Source organism: Ambystoma mexicanum, chromosome 9 (genome assembly GCF_040938575.1).
Source record: "Ambystoma mexicanum isolate Mex_15411 chromosome 9, UKY_AmexF1_1, whole genome shotgun sequence".
Taxonomy (NCBI): Eukaryota; Metazoa; Chordata; class Amphibia; order Caudata; family Ambystomatidae; genus Ambystoma; species Ambystoma mexicanum.
In genome coordinates this window covers 678,800,219-678,822,953 of record NC_090931.1, presented here as the reverse complement: position 1 = coordinate 678,822,953, position 22,735 = coordinate 678,800,219, and the positions used below count along the sequence as shown (strand labels likewise).

The 22,735-nt window shown below is 43.8% G+C and overlaps 1 protein-coding gene across 5 annotated transcripts in view; it reads left to right on the top strand.

Annotated features, from left to right (window-relative positions):
• The window catches only part of LOC138488503 (interferon-inducible GTPase 5-like), a 497,053-nt gene that overhangs the window by 9,791 nt on the left and 464,527 nt on the right, over positions 1 to 22,735 (top strand). For all 5 annotated transcript variants that reach the window (XM_069615528.1, XM_069615524.1, XM_069615525.1 and 2 more), the window contains one exon: positions 21,946 to 21,981. The gene's annotated coding sequence lies outside the window, so the exon portion shown is untranslated. The remainder of the gene's footprint in view (positions 1 to 21,945; positions 21,982 to 22,735) is intronic.

The window sequence follows — 22,735 nt, the reverse complement described above, 5'->3', positions numbered from 1 at the left end:
TACTTTCGTAAAGGTGGAACGATAGAGAGAGCTTCGGCGACCGTTGCAGCGTGTCCTGACTATACAATGCTAGTGCAAAGACAGCGGTACAACTATCTGGCGATCAAGAGGAGACTACGCATGGCTGGAATCAAATATATGCTTTTGTATCCCGCGAAGCTAAAAGTATTGCATAAGAGCAGAGTGTTGTTCTTTGATATCCCAGACGAAGCGGCAGCATGGCTGGACTTACAGGGCTGCCCGGAATGAGAGGAGGAGCAGGTCCATGAGAAGCACGATAAGTGATTAGGATATTACATGCATACTGAAACGATACATAGGGGGTATCCCAGTAAAGAATATGGTAGAGATAATGGGGGAGGGGTACGGACGGATAACGCTGAAACCATGTTATGATATCCTTGAATTTGTTGGACTGGAATATAGAGTACAAAGCACATAAGTAAATCGAGTAGCAATGCGTGGTCGATTTGAAGCAAATAGGAGCGGCAGGGTGAAGGCACAGTACCACCCGAGAAGTAGTAGTAAGACAGCCATTAGGGCGACTTTACCCTGCTGAGCTGCGAGTACAGGCTATTGCCAGAAAGAGCTAGATGCGGGTCCCTGAGATCCAGGGATGGAGCTGGGCAACAGTTGGGGAGGGCATTCTTGGGGTAGGGGAGGAAGGTGAGAGGGAGGGAGGCTGGGGTGTTTGATGTGTTTTTAGTTAAGGGGAGTTTAAGTTGGGAAACAAGCCTATACAGAAGGGGAATACATTTGGATATGGACTGCACTGGTGGAGGGAAGGGTGGGATTCTAATAGGCCATGGGGGACCTTAAAATAATCACTTGGAATGTTAGGGGGCTCAATAGCTACTTAAAAAGGAACAAGGTTATGTTATACCTGCGTAGACAAAAGATAGACATAGCCCTGCTGCAGGAGACTCACCTGACGCGGGATAAGTTGGAGATGATTGGGAAGAAATGGAAGGGAGCTGTGGTGGGTTCATCATATTCGGCCTATGCTAGGGGAGTACTTATCTGGGTGGCGCCACATGTCCCGTTTCAGCTGTTACAGACGATAGTTGAGATGGACGGGAGGATGGTCATAATGAGGGGATTGGTGGAAAATAGGGAGATAAGCATTGTAAATATGTATGCCCCGAATCAAAATACAGTGGCATATTTTAGAGCACTGTGCAACAACCTTAGCATGTGTGTGGGGAGTGCACTGATTTGGTGAGGAGACTTTAATTGCGTACTAAACCCTAAGGTTGATAGATCGGATGGGAAAATGGATAGACCTGCCCCAGCCGCTAAAGCGTTGCAGACACTGCTGAATGACTTTGGGTTCGGAGATGTGTGGAGGACACAACACCCCCAAGAGAGGCAGTACTCGCATTATTCTGCCCCACAGCAGTTACATACAAGGTTGGACTATGTCTTTGCCACACTAGAGGTAATGACAGAGATCACGCAGGCAGAATATAAAGCGAGGGTTCTTTTCGGACCACTCGCCTTTGATCCTCGGATGGCAATACCGACCCCCGAGAGCGAGGATTCCGACATGGCGCCTCAGAGCAGAGGCGCTGAGAGACCCCTTTTTTAGGGAGGATATGAGGGAGGAGATTGTTAACTACTTTGAGACGAATACTGGCAGTGTGGACTCGGCGGGCACGTTGTGGGAAGCCTTTAATGTTGTCATGAGAGGGGTAGCTATAACAAAATTAAAGGATTGCAAGGAGGGATCCTGGCTGACCTACGGGAAACAGAGGGAGAATTGGAAAGGGCATTGAGGGGAGAAAATAATACCAAGGAAGACACTGAACTGATACTCAGGCTGCAGCAGAAATGTGCTGGGCACTGGGAAAGACTGTGTAACCTCAACTACAAACAATATATAGAGAGACAGCATGCGGGGGGGAGGGGGGAGATAAACCAGGAAGGATCTTGGCATGGCTATATAAGAGTGAAACCCCCAGACCCACGATTAGAACAATAACAAGGGAAGACGGTAGTGTAGTTGATACCCAAGAGGGAGTCAACCAGGAGTTTGCAGACTATTATAGGCTACTATATGGAGATGATGGGGAGAGTAATCGCACAACAATAATAGAAACATTGGAGGATATAGGATTGCTGCAGATAAGTGCTGAGGAAAGAGAGGAGCTGGATGCACCGATTACTTTAGAAGAGCTAGAAGAGGTGGTGAGACAGTTGCCCACAAGTCAGACTCCGGGGGCTGATGGACTCCCAAGTGAATTCTATAAAATATTTAAAGGAGAGGTGCCCCACCCCACTGTTAGAAATGCTGAATGAGGCGTATGAGCTGGGCAGACTGCCAGAGTCACTGAGAGGAGCGATTAGAATACCGCTTCCCAAACTTAAGAAGCCTGGGCATAGCTGCGGTTCATATAGACCCCTGTCAATGTTAAATCAAGACAGCAAAATACTGACGGCCGTTTTGGCAAACAGACTGAGGAGGGTTATTGGCAAACTAATACATCCTGACCAGACGGGCTATGTCCCGAATAGGAACATATCCAATAATCATAGACGACTCCATCGAGTTATTGAGTATTGGAACGAGAACAAAGGTGAATTGGCAATTGTCACTGGACGCAATAAAGGCCTCCGACTCGGTCAAATGGCAATGGCTGTTGGCGGCCGTGGCTGGCTATGGGATGGGCCTGGATATCCTACAGTGGGCGAAAATGTTATATAGTGAACCGCTGGCCAGAGTTAAAACAGGAGCAGTGATATCGGAAAGATGGCAACTCCGCAGGGGTACCAGACAAGGATGTCCATGGTCTCCTATGCTCTATATATTGGGCCTCGAACCCCTAGCGATATACTTGAGGCAACAATATGGTACGATGAGCATTGCTGTGGGAGGGGAACGACATCTGATCTCCCTATATGCGGATGACATGTTGTTGTACTTGCGACACCCGGAGGATAACCTCCAATACATTTTGGAAGTGATGGAAAGATATGCGGGGCTGTCTGGTATAGCGGTGAACCCTCAAAAATCTAGCATGTTCCCATTGGGTGGATATAAAGGGATCCCAGTGAAACAGCTACCGGTGTTACAGATACCATGGGAGGTTAGCACATTTAGCTATTTAGGGATAGATATATACCACCCGGTGGAAGAGGAGCATAAGTGCAACATGGAGGTAGCAATTACGAAAATCGAAAATTCCATGAGGTTCTGGGTGAAGCTGCCTTTAGCAATGATGGGACGTGGGGCAATGCTGAAGATGGTGGTCCTACCTAGGCTCCTGCACTATTTTGGGAACATACCGCACTTGATACCCAAGACGTTCTTCACTAGACTGGACATTATGTGCAGTGATTTCCTGTGGCATGGCACAAGGAACAGAGTGTCCCTCTGGAAGCTACAGAATGTCTATGAGAAAGGGGGTATAAAACTGCCTAATTATTAAGTCTATTATATAGCAAGCCAACTGCAATATGTTGCTAAATGGCTCTCAGATGAGGTGACCTCTGAATCCAGGTTGTTTGGACAAGATTGTGCCCCCTTTTTATTTAAAAGAGATTATGTGGCTGCCCAAGGCAGAAATGGAAGGGCGTCCAAGATGATGGTACTTGGATGGAAGATGTGGCGCAGGGCATGCCAGATGATGGAGAACCCATCCCCGTGTTCCCCGCAAATACCACTAGTTGCACTGGCGGGTGGAGAAAAGCAACTAAGGATGATAATCAGAAACCACTAGGAACCGGTTGTGATAGCAACAATGGGTGATATTTGGCAAGAGGGGACTATCATAGATTTTGAGGTATTGGGGGAGGAAACCGGGTTACATACAGGCCAGCATATCACAAACCACGGAATGGTGCAGAGAATTAAGAGAACATGGCCCGAAGTGGTACTGGAGGAAGAACCAGATGCTACCATAGATATAATATGACATAGCAGAGGGGGGACATGAGATATCTAGAATATACGAGATGATGATGTCTAAAGTAGGAAACGAGGTAGTACAATTGAGACAAGACTGGGAAGCGGAAGTGGGAGCCCCGATGGATGATGGGATGTGGGAATGAGCCCAAGGGTATCATAAGAAGGTGTCGAGGAATGCAAGACTAAAGCAGATACAACTGTTTATTACGCATAGGGTGTATATGACACCCCAGAGGATATCTAGGTTTAAAAATGCATGACGGCAAGCATGCCCTAAATGTGATGAAGAAAATGCGGGTATGGTGCATATGTTTTGGTCATGCCCGGTTATTGAGCGCTTCTGGAGTGAAGTGGCACACAAACTAGCAGAAAGAGGGGTTAAGATAGTGGTTGATACAGTGTGGGCCTGCTTGTTGGGGGTGGGGCGGTTCCCTAGACCACGGAAACTCGAGCATGTGAGCAAACTAAAGGACCTGGCAGTACAAAGTGATACCTTTACACAGGAAGTCAATCAATCCTGTGTAAATGATTTAGGTATGCCCGATTTTGCATCCACAGACATTGCAAAGGAAATAGCACAGTCCCCCTCTAAAAGCAGAGAGACGGGCATGCCACCTTTAAGTAATAAAGGCAGAAAAGATGTGTGCAATCGCAATGAACCAAAAGGGAGTATTATATGTGGATCTCCCGTGCCCCAACTCAAACCAACAAATACGACTCAAACGCAACTATCAGCCTTTTTTAAGCCCATTCCGACCAAAGCATCAGTGGTAGATAACAAATCACACCAGCTCGCCTCCACCCACGGGGTAGCAGAAATAAAAATCACAGAGTACAACGGAAAAAATGATCAAACTCACTCTACACACCCCATGGGAAGGGAGTCGAACTATGAGAAGCACGAGCAGTTAAATACACACAATGACTCGCACAAGGAAGGCCCAATTGTGGATGAGTTACCTCACGATGGCATAGATGCCCTAAAGTCTAGGACTGATACTAACATCGTGGTATCCACCATTCTCGGATGGGAAACTGATCCAAACACATACGGAAATAAGCGCCTAAATCGTACTGCCTTGCTGAAAATATTTAAACAAATTCCAGCACTTAGGACGCTGCATTCGGATGATATAGAATGGATCACTTTGCCCCAAATTCAAAATTTTAGGATGGTATGTAAGGTACAATCCAATATCATATCGAACCTGATATGGCAACACAGAATTGAACTCTCCACGATCGGCCTTCAATTAACACCATTTGAAATCCTTGATGAGGCAATAGTGTTCAATGAAACACCACTGAGAGAACTCGCTCCACCTCTCACGAACAAAATAGCGCACAAAGACCAGAGCGGCCTCCATCCAGAAGTAATAAGCCAACTGGTTGCACTATCAAATGCTAGTAAGGATTGGTCATGGCTTACCTCATTGGCTAATTCACTAAACCCTGCAATGGACAATACTCCCAATCACTAAATCTCATAGACTTACCATAATCTCATGGAATGCATGCGGTTTTACTAATCTTCTTTCTTGGTTTAATAATAAATCCAATGATACAAACTGTGATATATTGCTCTGTCAAGAAACTATGGCAATACATAATCTCTTACTATCTGGGTTCTTAGTATTGCAAAAAAAGGCTGTACGAGGTCTTAGTGGTCGTCCATATGGTGGTACTGCAATTTGCATTAATACCAAATTACACTTTCATATTCAGGAAATCTACGATTCACCCTTGTATATAGCTGCTGTTATATCTTTCCAATCATCCCCAGTGGATTTAATTTTATGTGTTTCCCTATATCATAACCCAAATAGAGTTAATATCAATAATGCTCTTGATCAGCTAGACTTGCTATTAGATAAAGTAATTACCAAATATACGGCTTGCAGGATAATAATTGGGGGCGACTTCAATGCTCAATGCCAGAAGAAAATAGTTCACAGCAAATCCTATAAATACTCCCAAACATCAGATGAAAGGGGCGAAAGGTGGAATTTCCATCTAGAATCATGGGATATAACATTTCTTCCCTTCCAAAACTCACGGCTTGACTATACCTGGAAGAGAGGCATATTTAAATCAAGCATAGACCATTTTGCTATTTCCGCAAATCTTCTAGAATATTGTTCTGATACTTTTACAATTGACCCTGGATTGGGAGATCATATGCTTATCTCATTCACCCTATTTACAAAAGTGACCGAATTGGCTCAGGACCCCAATCGGGGGCTACTGGAAAGTGATAGACCACATCTCTCACTAAGATGGAACAATCGCTTATGCGATAGGGTTAATGCACATATGGACAAATGGCTAGAGGGCTCGCTGGACAGCCATGGAATGCTACAATTAAACTACAAAGATCCAGTAAATTACTTGCAGACGTTAATGCAAGTACTCGCTAGAACATATAGCACAAACAGTAATATGAATTGTACAGTCCCATTTAACAGATGTACAGATATTGTAGTAGCAAAACGGAAAAAAAATGCAGATTTACGTAGCATAAAAAAAAATATACACAATTGCACGGCAGACGAATATATTCAGATGAAAACTTCAATTCTTACAACTTATCGTAACAAATGTAAAAATATCAAATGCCACAAACATAAGTTGGCTAATCAACAGATGATTAGTGCACTATGTCGCAATGATCGGAGATCCACGTGGGCAATCTTGCGAGCGGACGCTTGCAAACTTGATAAGAGCCAAGCCTCTATGATATCTGCTGTAACGTGGGAGAAATACTATGAACAAAAATATGCTGTACCCACACACTTCTCATATATAAATGCTAATACCCCTCCGACTCCAAAAATGCCACTAACTCCCTGGTCACTCCAAGACATTGAATATGCCATCAACGCGCTAAATTATTCAAAAGCAGCTGGCCCGGATGGGATTTCTCCTTGTGTTTTGAAGCGACAACCATTACTTTGGGCGCATATATTAAAACACCAATTTGATAACATTTTAGTGTCCTTAGAAATTCCGGCCTCATGGCTAGGCTCTATCATTGTTCCCATCCACAAAAAGGGGGACAGGAGTAATCCCGCGAATTACAGGCCAATTGCATTGATAGATGCGTCTGCCAAAGTATTTGCCATCTTAATATTACGGGAACTGCAAGCATTTATGAAAACTAATAAAATCCTATCCCGATTTCAGATTGGCTTCAGAGCACAGATGGGAACTTCCCTAAACGCAACACTGATGGCGCATATACTTTCGAAATCAAAGATAACGAATACAGGGCCAATATATATTGCCTCAGTGGATTTAACCGCAGCCTTCGATAACGTATTACGTGGTTTGTTATGGAAAAAAATGCGGTTAATGGGTATTCCTGAACATCTTGTCTACTTAATTGCCAAACTGCAAGCCAACACAGCATACTATATCAGAGTCAATATGGCTGGAGCTACCACGGGACCTATTCCAACCACACTAGGGGTCAAACAGGGCTGCAATTTGGCAGCCACCCTGTTCAATCTTTATCTCTGTAGTATTAATGAAATATGGACACAAGAAATTAGCTATCCAGCACGTCTGGGGGAACTGAAAATCCACTGGCTAGCTTTTGCGGATGACATAGTAATCTTTGACCAAACTCCTTCGGGCCTCCAAACGAAGCTTTCATTGTTTGCTGATTACTGTCAATCCCATAATCTACAATTTAACGCAGACAAATCAAATATCTTATTGTTCATTAACTTAAAGAAAAAGATATGCCCTAGAAGTTGGACTATTGGACTGATTCCCATTCCACGGACAGCCAATATTCGATACTTGGGCTATGCGATTTCTGACTCTACTGCGCTAGAAATGTGGAAAAACATCTTGAATCAAAAAGCAAAAACATTAACGACTCAAATGCGTATGATTCTAGCGAATTATTGTAAGTTTTCAATGGCTCCATTATTTGAGTTCTACACTCTTAAAGTCGAGGCAATTCTATTATATGCCCTTGATATGTGCTTGGCGAAAATAAATCAATTTCTAGACCAATTACAAGGTCGCATGTGGAAAGATGTGTTGCATCTTGCTAATTCACTCCCCAATGCAGTTCTAAGACAAGAACTAGGATTGACATCATTATCTGCCCGATATAATTGGCGTAAACTCACAAATTATGCAAAAATGCTTTTTCCCCCCACTAATTCCTTGTATGAAGATTTGGGGGTGATGATCAAAAATTCCAATCCACCGTCCATTGCAAAATATCAAAAAGAAATGGAAACCCTTCTGAATGAAATGGCACTTAATTCAGCTGATTTAGAACACCGCCAAGCTCACATCAAAAACCGACTATATGCTCACGATTGGTGCAAAACCATTAATGCTATGGAAAAATATCAGTCATATGAGGAAGCCGGAAAATTTATAACGGCGCGCTGTCCGCGCAAGACATATCTTCAACAATTTCCCTGTCCAAAAGCTAGAGGTATTTACATTAGATTTAAATTAAACCAACTGCCGACATTAGAAAGAACAAAAAATTGGACAAACTTAGAGGAAACAGCATATGGTGGCATTTGCAGACTATGTAAAAGGTCAGACTCTTATGAAACACTTAAACACTTGACCACTTACTGCTCTTATTTTGAACGACAACGAAATGAAATATTTGAAACCAAATATGACCTTGACAAAATCGAAAGCAGAGAATGGTTGTGGATGGCATGCATGTGGGGACTCACAGCGAAAGCTATATTGAGAACTACGCGTTTTGTTACTTTAGTAAATGAACAACTAGAAAAATTACAGCTAATTCAAGCAAACAGTGTACTTAAAGTTAAATAACTGTTAATGACAAAGATTATGTGAACCAGATATTCTGCTAACAGATGATTGCAGTACAGATTTTCAAACTCATTGCCTAAAGTATGTCTAAGACCAAGGGTTATGAGTGGGGAAACGATACTTTTTTATACTGTCGAAAATTAGAGTGTTTCCTTTTTAAGATTGGTTGCCGAATGGGAATAACTTGAACTTGTATGGAAAAAAAAAAAAAAAAATTGTACAAGATAAAAATGCTCATGTTGATGTAAAGAAAATTGAATGAAAATTGTGGAGTATGAGAAACAATAATATGTTGTAAAAGTTTGGTAATCAAACTATAAACAACGGTTTGAATAAAAAAAAAAAAAAAAGGACCTGGCATATGCGCTTGCAAAGAGGAGAATTGCAATGGGGTGGAAGACATGCCACAGACCCCGATTAGAGGTGTGGTGGAAAGATTTGCAGAAATGGGCGGAGGCAGAAACCATGGTATGGCAAGAAGCGAGCAGTGCTGGGGGGGAGGAGGAGACAGAGACCCTGATGGGCTGGAAATTATTATTAGCAGAGTTATTTGGGTCAGTACGAGACCCAACGGAACCCATGGAAAGGGATACCGTACCACACGATGCAGGAACAGAACGTGAGAAGTAATAGGCTCGAAACGGGGGTGGGATAAGGGAAGCCGTGAACACAATTAAGCGATGTATAATCAAAATTTTATCATATGCACTGCAAGTTTGGTTTGTATTGTTTGTTTGAATAAAATAATAAAAATGTTTTTAAAAAAAAGAAGATAAAGCACACTGCCTTAACCGGGAAAGCTCGGAACCCTGTCAAAAGGCGATTTTGAAAACCAAAACTTGAGAAAGAATAAATCACTACAAAACAGAAAAGCAGAAGCATGTAAGACAATTCTCACAAATCCTATGCTATCAAGTGCTTTAAAAGACTTTTTTAAGAAGCAGTATAAAAGGAAACTGGACTTGTCACTAGAATTATCAGATGCAGAAATCCTCGAGGCAGTACAAGAAAAGCACCCAGCAAACAAAACACGAAAAATGGAGGCCCCATCTACAATGAAAGAACGTGTACTTACATCCGTCCCTTCTTCCCTTACCACAAAAGTCAATCATATTCTGTCACCGCAACACCGGGATAAGTGGGAGGATTTGAGGGCTCTACAGACAGACATGCAAGACAGAGTGGGCCAAAGCATTCAGAACAATCTGGACAGGGCTTCAGTGGAATATGTGCCGCTGTCCGCACCACGTATTCTGCAGAGGAAAGTTCCCACCCAAAGACATGAGACTGTGGCAGATTCAGCGCCGGCGGTTATAGTGACTCCAACACAGGAACCAATTGATGAACCTGTCCTCAAGCCAAACAGTGGCCAATTAAAGGAGAAGGCGAAAGTAGCCACAGGTGCTATTAACGCAAAGCCTCCGAAGCCTCAAATGGCTTAGTACCCCAAAACATCTCTATAGACAAAGAATTTCCTCCAGCTTAACCAAGCTTGGGGGGGGGGGGGGAAAGCAAACTACGTGAGCCTACTAATACCATCCAAAGTCTTAGCCCTCCTTCCACACCATTGGTGTGTAATCTGCAGAGAAATACAAGATTGAGCGAAATACCTCCTACGTCGTCAAAAGACACCCCATCGAAGAAACCAGACCTTCTGACCATCATGTCAGCAGTAACAATCGTGCTGGCGCCTTTCAGGAAGCTTTGAGTCGTTAAACGACACTCTGAAAGACCATACAACCATCATTGCTATGATGCATTCGAAGCTCATCTTTCTGGAAGGCTATATAACCGATTTAGAGCAAAGGTCTCTAGAATAACAAACATTGTGGGGAAAACAAATTCCTCTTTGCAACAAGCTGCAGTGAAACTTCGATCCCCAGTTCGTCGGAAGCTTATTCAAGAAATAGAGACGGAAACGTAAACGTCTCCAGGGTTATCCCTTTTGACAACATCTCCTACACAAAAGGGACCTGTGAACAATGTAACTCAGAGACAACAGAAGCCCAGTGACCAAGCCAAATGCGATCAGTCTGATCGAAATCTGTGCCAACCACCCTCCCAGCGAAACAGTTGCCCAACCTTGACTACATCAAACCAGGAGTCTATCCATAAGGATAAGAAAGTCCCACATCAGGACGTGATCAAGTCCTCTTCATTAAAGCAGAATTTGGCAGATTCAACCAAAGGCTTTCCTATCTTCGAAACCATAAAAATAAAGGCAAAATCGGGCAAATATAAGAAACGTCAATTTACACTCTGCCTTGGAACGGAGGACAAAACTGTTCAACGTCAACGGACACATAAAGCAGATCTGAGCGTACAGCAAACGATAACTAATAAGGAGCCCACTAAGCCAAACGTCCCAAAAAAATAAAATAACTCACGTCAGACAGAGGTGTGGATGATTTGGTTGAATCACCAAAAACAGTTGAGGGCTGTATGGTTGACAAATATTTATGGACATAACACTACAGATGGCTTCTGACTCTGAAACGCGACCAGAGGTGACCTCTTCCGCGTTGGCATGCGAAGAACCTAGCATGCTCCGACAGGGGAAGACGCACCGCAGCAAATGCTTAACACAGAAAAAGAAAACCTTGTATTTGTATTTTATTTATTTGTTAAGCGCACCAGGCCCAAGGGCATCTGGGCGCGTGGTTTAGGTTACAGACAAGTTACAGGGAATATACAATTAGAAGACAAGGGAGGGGAATAAAGGCGATTTACAATACAGATGCAGGCAGAGAAAATATACAAGTATACAGGAGATATACTTTTTTTTTTTTTTTAAACAATTTTTATTTTATAACAAACATGTCAACCATGGTAACTTTTAGGACATATATAATCAATATCAAAACATCACATTATGCATTGTCGCTTCCCGTCCTCCCCCCTCCGTCCCCACAAACTCGAGCCATCACAGCCTCATCATCTACATGTGCATTTTCGGGAATCTCTATGTTCGTTGACTCATCTGAGTCTTCTGTATCATGATTGACCTGGTGGGGGCTTACCATTGAGGTCACCAGCTGCCTCCAGGCTATCAGGGGGCCTGCTTCCTCTCCCCCCCCCTTTGGTGACAGCTTCAAACCATGCCACAGTTTCTGCTTCCGCCCATCTGAAGAGGTCCGGCCACCATATCTCCACTCTGGGTCTGTGGGCCGCTTTCCAGCCCATTGCAATTCTAGGTTTAGCCAAAATATAGGCCAGGTCCTTCATTTCACTGGTATGCTTCGATGACGTGGCCTGGGGAAATTCCCGAGCATGCAAGCCCAAGCATATCCTACGTCCAGTACCACTCCCCCACCAGCCATTTTCATCTTTATTTCCTCCCAGAATCTGTGCACTTCAGGGCAGGCCCAGAACATGTGTAGTAGTCCTGCCTCCTCCTCCCCGCACCTGAGGCATTTTTGTACAGCTGAGCCTCCAAACCTAGCTATTCTACTGGGGGTCAGGTAAGCTCTGAGTGACGTACAGCTGGATCTGCTGTAGTCTCGCATTCCGGGACACCTTTTTATGGTACCTTTTGGGCTCTGTCCCACTGTCCCTCATATACAGGAGATATACATATTAACAATCAAGCAGAGCAACTGGCGGGTTTGTGCAAGAGTGCAGTGGGTGCTAGTAATCGGGCTGGTCATGGGATACCAGCCAGGCTTTGGTTTTACTCTTGAAGGCCGGGAAGGAGGATTCTGCTCTGAGAAGGTTGGGTAAGGAGTTCCAAAGCTTAGCAGCCATGACTGGGAAACTGCTCCCGCCTGATCTCTGGAGGTTGAAGTGGGGGATGGATAGGCAGTTAGTTTGAACACTTCTGAGTGGTCTAGAGGAGGTGTGTAGGGAAAATCTGCTAGCCAGGTAGCTAGGTGCTTGATGAGAGATGCTTTTGTGTGTAAGCGAAAGTGCTTTGAGCGAAACTCTTTGGGAGACTGCCAGTGGAGGTTGCATCTGGTATCGGAGATGTGGATGTTTCTAGGTATGTTTAGTGCCGCTCTGATGGTGCTATTTTGGATGATCTGCAGTTTGCTGATGTTGCATTGGTTATAGCCGAGGTAGAGGGCGTTACAATAGTCGATCTTGGACAGGACCAGGGTCCTGGCTAATGTGGTACAGTTGGCCGGCGATAGGAATGGACGACATGATGTGATGAGTTTGCATGTATAGGATGCAGCAGAAGAGACGGCATTAACTTGTCTCGAGAGTGATAAGGTGGCATTGAGGTAGATACCAAGTGTTTTTGTGTCTTTGGCGACTTTGATGGTATTACCATCAATTGTGAAGGATTTGAAGGATGGGTCAAGCTTGCTGAGTCTTTGTTGAGATCCTAGGATGAGGATCTCTGTTTTTTCATCATTCAAGCACAGTTTGTGCTGAGCCATCCAGGCCTGAATGACTTGATAGATGAAATTGATGGCAAGAGTGTCATTTTTGTGGTCACCTGTGATGGGGATGAGTATCTGGGTGTCATCTGCGTAATTAGTATATGTGACACCCACATATTCCAAGATATCAAAGATTGGTTTCGTGAACACATTGCAGAGTGTTGGGGAAACGCATGAACCTTGAGGAACCCCGCAGGTGACTGGGGCGGGATCAGCAGCGGCAGAAGTGGAAAAGACTCTCATGGATCTGTTTTCCAGGAAGGAGGTGATCCTGGTCGTGGCTTTGTCCGAGAATTTGGCGAAAGTTTTGAGGTGGCGACAGAGGATTTGGTGATTAACCTGATTGAAAGCTGCGGAGAGATCTAAAAGGAGTAGTAGGGCGAGCTTGCCCTTGTCTTTCAGGTCTTCAATCTGAATTTTAAGATCTAAGAGGGCGGTTTCCATGCCATATCGAGGGCGGAAGCCTGATTGTCTTAGTCCCAGGAGCTTATTAGTTTCAAGATAAGTTTGGATCTGCAGGTATGCTGCACGATCAAGAATTTTCAAGAGGAAGGGCACTGTGGTAATGGGTCTGAAGATGGTGGGTATGTTGGCATCCAAGGTGGGTTTTTTGAGGAGGGGAATGACCCAGGCATCCTTAAGGTTGTCGGGGACAATCCCAGAGTTGGGGACAATCCCAGAGTTGAATGAGGAGTTTATGAGTGTGGTAATGAAGGGAGCGAGACTGTGAGAGGCTTCCTTGATGATGGTGGGGGGGCATAAGTCGCTCTGACAGTTGGACGGTTTGAGGCTATTAATGATGTACTCGACTTCGGTAATGGATAAAGGTGAGAAGGAGAAGGGTTTAAGAGTATCATGGCTGGTGCTAGTACTGGTCGGATGGATTTTGTGTAGCACGCTAGCCTGCAGGCTGTTTTTTTTTGTCACTGATTTTGTTTTGGAGTGTGGTGATTTTGCCAAGGAGAGCCTTTTGAATATTAGTGCACCAGGCACTGTCTTTGGAGCAGGTGTCAGGAGGAGTGGCGTAAGACTCCAGTTCCCTTAATATTCTGAATAACTCCTTAGTGTTTGACTGAGCTTGTTCAATGCGTTTGTTATTTTTTGGCCTGAAGTATGGCCTCTTTATAGTTTAGAGTGGCTAGAATAACACTGGCTTTGTTAGTTTCAGTTGGGTTACTTTTCCAACGTGATTCGAGCCTCCTTTTTTCTTTGCGAAGGGTTCTCAGCTGTGGTGTGAACCAGGAGTTGAGGTGGGCTTGAGGTTTAGGTTTACGAAGTTTGGTGGGGGCGATGAGGTGAAGGGCTTTCTGCATGCTCTGGTTGTAGGTGTCGACCAGGATAGTGGGGTCAGAGCATGAACCGGAAAGATCATTGAGAGCAGGGAGGATAAGTGGGAGTTATTTGGCGCAGGTTATGTTGCGCTTGTTTCTTGTGGCGGTGGCAGGTGCGATATCCGTGGTGGTGTGGATTATTTTGGTGGGGATACTGAGGGTGATGAGGTGGTGAGCAGTCCAAGCGCAAGGTTGGTTAGGTGCAATGGAAATGTCACAGTTTAGTGTAGCAATCCAATCGAAGATCCTGCCCTTGGAGTGTGTAGGAGTATTGATATGTTGAGTGAGGCCTAGGTTGACTAACAGGTTGTTGATATCTTGCGCAGGGGTATCCTGAGGGTCTTGGTAGCCTAGGTTAAAGTCACCAAGTACGAAGATTTGGGACTTAGTCTTAGAGTTGTCAGCAAGGATGTGGGAGAGATCTTCGGTAAATGTCGCTAGAGGACCAGGTGGTCTGTAGATGAGGTGAAGAGTGATAGTTTGGTTAGGGGAGATCGCTAGCTTCACTGTGAGCAATTCAGCGGAGTTGATAGTGGGCGCGGAGGAAGTGCGAAGACTAATGGTATTTTTATGTATAAAGGCAATACCACCCCCTTTGGATTGACCCGAGTTACGGTCACATCTTATAATGGTATATCCATCAGGGATCGCTAGGGATAGGAGGGGGCCTGAGGCTGCATGGAGCCAGGTTTCGGTGACGGCTAAGAGATCGAGGTCATGCGTGGTGATGTCATCCACATCAAGTGCGTGTGCTGTAAGTGACCTGGTGTTGATCAAGGCAGCCTTGAGTGGTGTAGTGGAAGTGTGAAGTTGCTTACTGGCAGTAGGGTTGTCACCCACTGAGTGTGTGGGAAGGGTAGGTGCTATTAGTTCTTGGTGGGACAGATAAGTCCGCTGGTTAATAGTGCGGTGATAGGGAGCATGGGGTAGTCTGGAGCCTAGTCTGAGGTTCCTCAGAGGACCTGTGCAAGGTTGGTTAGGGGTAGGTTTGGATGCAAAGTGTTCGAGCCATAGGGCTGGCGAGTTAAGGTAAGGGTTGCAGGGGCAAGCAGCCATGGCATTGGTTGGGGCCAGATTATGCTGTTGTGTGTGGCGTAAGGTGGTACTGAGGCATGAAGCATGAGGGGTAGGGGACATAATGGTTAGTCGTTGGGGCGCGCAGGAGAGAGGGGGTGTGTGTGAATGGGTCAGTGTCAGGTCTGTAAATAGAGTGTTGCAGCTGCTGAGGATAGGCCTTAGCAGTGCTGATAGGAAGAGGGTGCAGCGCAGAGTGCGGTAGAGGCAGAGTAAGTGTGCCTGCTGGTCGACCATAATTACAGTGTGCAAGTAGGCAAGTTATCATGGCCGGTAGATAGCACTGAGCAGAGAGGGGCAGCAATAGTGGCAGGCAGTATAGGGCAATGGCAGTTCACTAGAGCACAAAGGGTTGCAAAGCAGTATCGGGCAATAGCGGTTCACTAGAGCACAAAGGGTTGCAATGCAGTATCGGGTAATAGCAGTTCACTAGAGCACAATCGGTTGCAAGGCAGAGCAGGCAGTGGTTGTTTATCAGTACAGTGGCGTTACGGGTGCAGTGGCATCACATTAGGTGGGTGCATGCATAAGATGGCATCACAAAGGGCGAGCGAGAATATGCGTTGGACAGTTGGTGAGCAGGAATGATCACAGATATTACAGAGTCTTACTGTTGCAGTATGGCGGATCGTCCAGGTTGGCGGCGAGACAGGGTCTGCAAGTATGGACCTTGAGACATCATTTACGACTCTTGAAGACAAATGTCATTCCGCAGACTGGACTTCCACTTCTAAAAGGCCAATGAGGATATATAAAAAGTCAGAATCTTCGACACAGCATAATGATCAAACCTCACCGATGTGGGAAAAGTGACCATTCAAGGATCATGAAATCGTGCTCAGAAAAGGAACCAAATGATGGAAATACATCTTGAAGAAGATCAAGCAACGAAACCTGGTCGAGTTTAAACCATCTAACTGGCCACTCTTCATCGGGGAAACATCCTAGACGAGAAAGAGAGTCAGACACACGGAATTCCCACCCACAAGTCAAGAACCATCATAAACATTCTATCAAGTCCCGAACCTTCAAATTAGAACAAGCTACCAACAACAATGAAGATTTGGTTCTGAACAGAAAAACGGTCTTATGTTTACTCAGCAAAGTCCGTAAACTAAGTTCTTTAAAAACAGATGACTTTATGTTGGTCGAACCGTATCATAGGGATCAGAAAGCGAAAGCCTACCTACATATAAAAGCCTGTTCGGTGCAAGATCTACCCAAAGAAGTCGATATGGAACTCCAGCAATTGGGATTTCGGCTCACCGAACTAAGAGGGAAGCATTCTGAAAACCATGCTCGTTCCAGAGGCCAGGATACTACTACCAATAATCACTGCTATGTATCTAAAATGGAGGCGCTATACAAAAACTATAGATTGGGAAATCAACCTCGAGTAGCCATGGACCAAAGACTTAGTCCGAATCACCCGCAAACACAGAGGACTGAGCCATAACCGCTCAGTTTACTTTTCCTCTGTTGGATGTACTTCTCATGCAGCTGCTGGACACCTGTAATTATATTTTACATTATCGTTATGTTTCCAACAGATAATGCACGTTTCCATGACCGTAGAAGCATATTTAATGAACAGACATAATTGAAGAATTCCTTCTTCAGTGTATTTTTCCCTGTGATGTTCTCATTCAGTAATTTCCTCACGCATAACTTCTACATACGAAACGTAAATTATCATTTGACATTTCAATCAAATATATCAACACACACTTTCCTCAATCATAGGAGGATCGTTACTTTGATACTGCCATGAATTATTCTTCAGCACAATGCCACTTGCTGCTGACCACACTGAGCATGTGCCAAGTTAAGAGCCCCTAAATTGATGAGTGTTCGGTTTTTACGCTATCATAGACACAAGTGAATGTAGGACCCTGTAGTGGGACACAATGCTGAATAAGCAACTAGTCCCACTCTTGGTCATACTATGTTTTATTTATCTTTCACTGTACCACATTAAGCATGGAAATATTTCTCTTCCCTTTCATTTCTTTTGATTTAGGATTACCCGTGATCCAAACAAGTGGTTTCCTTTAACTGTTGTACACTTTTTGCGTTACGTCTGGAACATACCCCATCATTGGTCAGTTATGTACTCGATTAAATTATTGATGTAGACCCTCAGTATTTCACATTGAAATTCCTGATCCGTACTATTGATCTATGTTTTATAGAAATTACCGCCAATACCTGATGAAGGGCTGCATTGCCCGAAACGCGTAGTATATAGAAGGAGCTACACTACAATGTCTCATCACAAGTGTTGCTTATCCCTTGTAGGAGATAGGAGTGATGTCAATTTATATGGAATGATATCAATGTTATTGATCTATGTATTTCATGAACACATTTGTATGAATTTAAATACATGTTGAATTGTGATGTACAGTATGTATGCGCACCACTATTTTGATTTATGAATTTAGTTATGTTATATAAACTGATGTATTATCAATGATATATCTATTTTGCCTTGTTGTATAAAATATTTTAGAATCCATTTACCCTTTTGGATCAACTGATTAAACTTATTTTCTGACTTTGTCAGAAGAAAATGTGCCCCGTGATTGTCCCTAAATGTTAGTGGACCTTCCAATTTTTACTCTTGCTGTCGCAAGACATCAACACGTGTCTTGAGATTGTATGTATACGCTTGATAAATGCCATTAAAATACATTTTTTAAAAAAGAATGCTAGGGGGAATATGGGAACCGAAAAGCAAGTGAGTAAGAGAACGGACAAGGCATCTGAAGTAGAAAGAGACAGAAGAGAAGGGTGACAGGGGAGGGACAGAAAGAACAGAGGAGGGAGTGTGAAGAATGTTGAGATAATGGAGAAAGTGAGCAGCGGAAGGTGAGTGATTACGAAGAATAGAATGCAGTGTAAATTTAGAATCCAAAACAAAAGACATATATTCTAAGCAAGCCTGTTCCATGCTGTGCAAATTCCATCCTCGGTGATCAGGCTTTGTATCTTTTACATTGGAAACATATGCTCCCTCCCATCCACCTGCAATGAGACCTCCCCTTCAATCCTCTTGGGGTTTCCTCATTGGTATGCAATTTCACCCTCCTAGGAAAGTAAATGACATCATAGGAGACCTCTCAAAGACATCCAAGCTTGTCATCCTCTTGGAAGCTAAACCGATTTAGTGGTATGCATTAGAGAGGGTGAAGGTGGCCTCTTGGCATGCCACCACCCACTGCCAAGCCCTTGGTAAGGTACCAGCTGGCCCCATGACCAGGAATAGGTGAGGCCCTGTAAAAAGGTTTCTTCAAGGGGGTTTGACATTAAAAAGGTGTGAAGCCCACAGCCCTATGATGAAGCTAAAAGCTTAACATTTGGGCCAATGTTTAGATGGCCAATGCCTCCCATGATTAGTATCTTTGTTAAACTAAATAGCCACGTAATTGTGGTGAAAGATGCACCTAATGGGCCAAAGGAAGCTGAAATAGCTATTCAGTCTCCTGGACTCAAAGGAAGGTGGGGGGGACGGGAAACATGCAATAGATTCAATGATCCGCACTCACTAGCAGCTTTGAAAACTCTGGCCAAGGCCTCCCACCCCCCCCCCCCCCCCCAAGTTTGAAGCCGACTCTGGCTCAAACCTGCTTCCAGGGCTCTACAAAGCTGATCATTATAGACTTGCTTACAGAAATTGGGACGATTACGCACCTGCTGTGCTCTTCTAAGTCAAGTAGACTGTGTGGTAGGGACGTAATTGAGAACATGAGCCTGTGGAGTGCTATATATGGATAATGGTATGCTCAGTGGCTGTTTTGAGTTTGCTCAAGGAAGAAACTGATCTGGGAATCTGACCTGGATTCAGGATTCGGTATATGTAAGGGCCAAATGTTAGGGGTTAGAAGACATATGAAAGATTGGAGCATGTCTAACATCTGTGCTTACCTTCAATACGTTCTTGTAAGTGGCAGGTCAAAGCCCATGTAAACTTTACAGAAAATTATCAAAATGTTATATGTTGTAAAAAAAAAAAAAGAAATCTTACATTGTGCCTGCCAGATTTGATTACACATAGATTTTGCTTTGTGAAATGTCATTCACTACTGTAATGCAGTGACCAAGTATGCAATTAGGGGTTCAGCAAGTATAACCATTTTGAAATTAACAATATAAGGTAGACAAACTGGAAACATGAGAACATTTAACCAGCAATGATTGGCACAGGAATGTTAAACAGTGAATGTGTAAAGCTTGGTGATTGCTGAGCGAAACGGGGTGCGCATTGAATTCTATTCTGTGTTCTCTTTAAGCTTCCCAGGCAATACATAGGGAGTTTCCAACTGTCCGAACTCACCCCACCACCAGCATATGCATAAGTGTGCAGCTCCACATTTGCTACTCCATGTCTCTTCTGCACGGAAACACAAGCCACTCCAGTCATGTCAAAATATTAGACCTTCAGGGGGTGGGGGGGCATTGGGAGTGGGGTGGGGGTTGGGGGGATGTCCATCAGTTGAACATTTGTGAGAATTGTATGCTAAACTTTTAGGTCATTTTTCTTAGTAAACCAATGTTTAATTTCTTTCAAGTGCGATGAGTTTAAGGAATGGGTTGTGTCCACAGAGAATGAATGGCACGGCTAAAGCTTCTGTGGGGAAGCATGTTTAATAGGAGCATATTGTTTTGTTAGAATAACCAATCATACCGACTAAAGGATGTGTTCAGGCCACTCTGAAATCTTGGCAGGAGCAGGTTGCATGTTGACATTAGTCTCAAGAACTGATTCAAATTATGTCCTTATTGAGAAAGAAGTATCACTTTGCAGGTGGTGTGCGATTTATTTGTGCAGTTAGTTGTACTTGGCTACTCAATTCATCCTTATCCTGCATGGTGTCAGTGCATTGTTTGCTGAGTAGTCTGCCTTTTGCAAGGCCCAGCTCAAAACGTAATTGGATAGTCGATCTGTCGCACTGCCATGTACTTCTAAGAGGAAATTAAAATACGTGTACCAAAATGCAAAGCTCTTATGACAAATAAATGTAGACCTATCTGAAGATGATAACACTACATGGAGTCACTATATTCCGTTATGCTACATGGCATTTGTAAAGCACTCTCCTACCAACGGTAATGCCTAGAATGCAATGTACCATGCAGGGTTGAGTCAAGTCCATAGGAAGTTGTGAATAGTGCTGCGAGTAACGTGTGTAGAGACATGTTGTTTCAGAGTGAGCCCATCCGCCTGTCCAATATCTGAAGGGCAAGGTCGAATTTGAAAGGTTAAAACAATTACAGGTGGCAATCTCCAGGACTTCAAGTGGTTTATTCCAGCTTTGAGGGATCCCCAGAAGAATATTGTTGCAGTGGGGGAAATTGTTTGTGACCAGAAAGTTGATCAATGCCCTTTACATGCTAGGTGAGGCGGGAGAGATATTTTGACTTTGAGTTGATAGTTTGAGGTAGCACCTGGGGTAATACCGTTGAGAGATATCTTTTGATGTTGAAATTGTCTCTGAAGTTGGAGGTATATGGGATGAGGTGGAGAGCAAGAGCGGTCTGGTGGGGTATCAGTGAGAACTAGGAGGTCTTTTTAATTTTGTTTCATTTAATTGGTTATTTATAACGTGCTTAATACCCAGAGGTTTCTAAGTGAGCACCCGAGGATCGAACCTGTGTTGCTCCAGGTGGTCTTACTTCCAAGGCAAGCGCGTTGCCCCTGAGCTATCCTCCTGAGACCCGAGTTGTGGGTGTAGTGGAGGAGATGATCCGTCTTGGGAAGGTAAATCATTAACTAGCGGTGCCTCCCTACTATATGATCGATCAGCTAGGCAGTTGGTTATGCCATCAGAGACTGAATCCATTAAGGAGAAAAAACAGATCATCTCTAGTATCTGTGAAGAGTGGTAGGAGAATCTCCGAACAAGGACATCTTCTCTCCAAAGGGAAAAGAAAAGTGCTGCAAAATCAAAAGATCAGGCACCTAAATCCACCCGCCACCCTAAATTAAAAAAGCTTGAGGCCTAAACCAACAATATTTTGAATGCTTAGCATCAAATGCATTTTCTTGTCCCTCTTAAACATGTATTTATCCCAGTGCTTCAATTTCCCCATTCAGCCGTGCCTGGCACAACATTTTCCCATTTTCTTCTTTTTAAAGTTTGTGTTTGCAGAGGTCACATTAAAGTTACATTTCTTTTAAATATAAATACAGGATTATATTTGTTAATGTCGTGTGTATTAGGTTTTCGTTAGACTGAAATGGTGTTTTTATCTGTATTATTGATAACTACGAATCCTCTGCTGCAGTGACCGAAACATGTATAGCCGAAAAGCTTTTTCACAGAAAGTATATCACTAACCCCCCATATCATGCATCCGTTCATGTTCACTCTAGCATCAGATGACGCATGGCTGATACTTACTTTCCTTTACTTTTTCCTCCCAATAGTGCATCTGTTACCTGCATTGCGGGCACCTCTTCAAGGTAAGACACTCGAATAACATTTAGAGATGGCAATGCTGCCTTTTTCTACTTTGTACCTCCAGATATCGTTCTGCTTTATACACTGTGCAATGTGTTGTATAATTGTCAGTTAAAGAATTGTGTAATACAAATTGAAAGCTGCTCTCATAAAATGTTCAACTTTACAAGGCCCTAGTGCTGCCCCATCCCCAATGTCCACTGGGAACTCGAATTAGACTTGAAAGGGTGGATGTTCGGTTATGTTTATTTATGCTGCTCACCACTGCCATTTTCATGGTCTCCAGGCGTTGAAACCATTGGAGACCCTCTAACAATGCCAATGACTTCACAGAGATGAAACGCAACTTCTCTTGCAGCTAATGTGCCAGCTGAGCCCTTTGAGAAAGTGCATTATCCCCTTCAGCTTAAACCAGACGCATTACAGCTTTGATCCGTGACGGATTAAGATACAAAGCAAAACTGCCTCAGCCACAATTAATTGGCACATGTTGAAAACGATGACTGCTGCACAGGGAATCATTTCATTGGTGTGTGTGTGGATAGTTCACCACTTGACCAGTGCACTTACCACCATGCTCTGTATCCTCCCGCCGAGAGCCTATTTGCTCGCTGTTTTCGACGTGTGCCTCATCTTACATCATTTTAATAACCCTGTAAGCCGAGGTCTTTTGCATGCAGGGTAGAACGTATGTGAAAATTCCACTTTTGGTGAAAAGGACTTCGTTTCATTCATTCACTTATTTTTTTTTACTTT